Raw genomic sequence first — 1304 nt, forward strand, 5'->3', positions numbered from 1 at the left:
CAGGGTGCAAGGAGGATCAGGCCAAGGTGCTGAAAAATGCAGTTTTTGATGTCATGAACAAGTTTTAGGGTCTCCATTTAGGTTCAGTGTTGCGTTGCCATCGTGAAGACCCAAATGCAGTCGAAATTGCAAGTGTCACAATTTTAGGATGCTACAGTTGTTACCAGCAATTTGGTCTAGGTTATGGACCCATATACATTCTCTATTCCAGATCAACACGAAATGTTATGGAAATGATTTAATTGATTGGATATTGTTGTAAATGTATTGAGCTGACATGTTGTATCACATGAAGACTTATTTGTAATTGATTTGATTGTAATATTCTTAGTGAGCCGCCCTACACATTTGGTCTTAGTTTTTGTATATATGAAAGATCTCATTTGTGAGATGAGAGATGGGATATGGTTATGGTATGGTATTGTAACATGGTATGTGTGAATATTGAAGATTATATGAGCAGAACATAGAGAAGGTTCAAGGAAGTTTTGAAGATGTTTATCAGATCTTAACTAGTACTGAATCTAGCATTGGAGATGATATTTTGAGTAGTACTTTATTCTAGGATTTAACCATCATACTATAGTCATTGGGACTCCCATTTGAGCAGTGTGCTCTAGGCGGTTGGCCTTTCTACATGTGTAGACCCCATTTGTATACACATACTATCTGCAGTAGTATTATCTGATTGTGGGTAGGGTTTCCTACTATGGTTTTTCCCCTTACCAGGTTTCCACATCAAAAATCTCTATGCTATGTGTTGTGGATGTTGTTTCTCTTTCTGTTTCATGCATTATGTTTCACCGGTATTGATATTAACTGTTAATCTTCTTACAGCATTAAGTTTGGTTTACCTGTATTAAGTATTAAGTTGGATTAATTTATAATTGGGTTGAAATTCATTGACATCTGATTCACCCCCCCCCCCCCCCCTCAGTTGCCCTTCTGGTTCCTAACAATTGGTATCAGAGAAAAGTCCTGTTTTTGCAGAAGCCTAACAACTTGAGGAGATCCTACCTATGGCAATAAATATTTTTAGGAAGGACAATCTGAAACTTGATGAAACTAACTATGGTATATGGAAGATCAAAATGGAGACACATATAAATTGCATTGGAAGAGACATATGGGAAGTTACAAAGAATGGCTATGTTGGTCCTACTCCGAATCAACCTAATCCACCAACCTTGGGTAAGGATCAAGAGAATGATTGTAAAGCAAGAGAAGCACTTCTGAGCACATTATCATATCAGCAAATGATGGGATTATCAAACCGATCTACTACTAAAGATATTTGGGATAAA

Source organism: Cryptomeria japonica, chromosome 2 (assembly GCF_030272615.1).
Source record: "Cryptomeria japonica chromosome 2, Sugi_1.0, whole genome shotgun sequence".
Taxonomy (NCBI): Eukaryota; Viridiplantae; Streptophyta; class Pinopsida; order Cupressales; family Cupressaceae; genus Cryptomeria; species Cryptomeria japonica.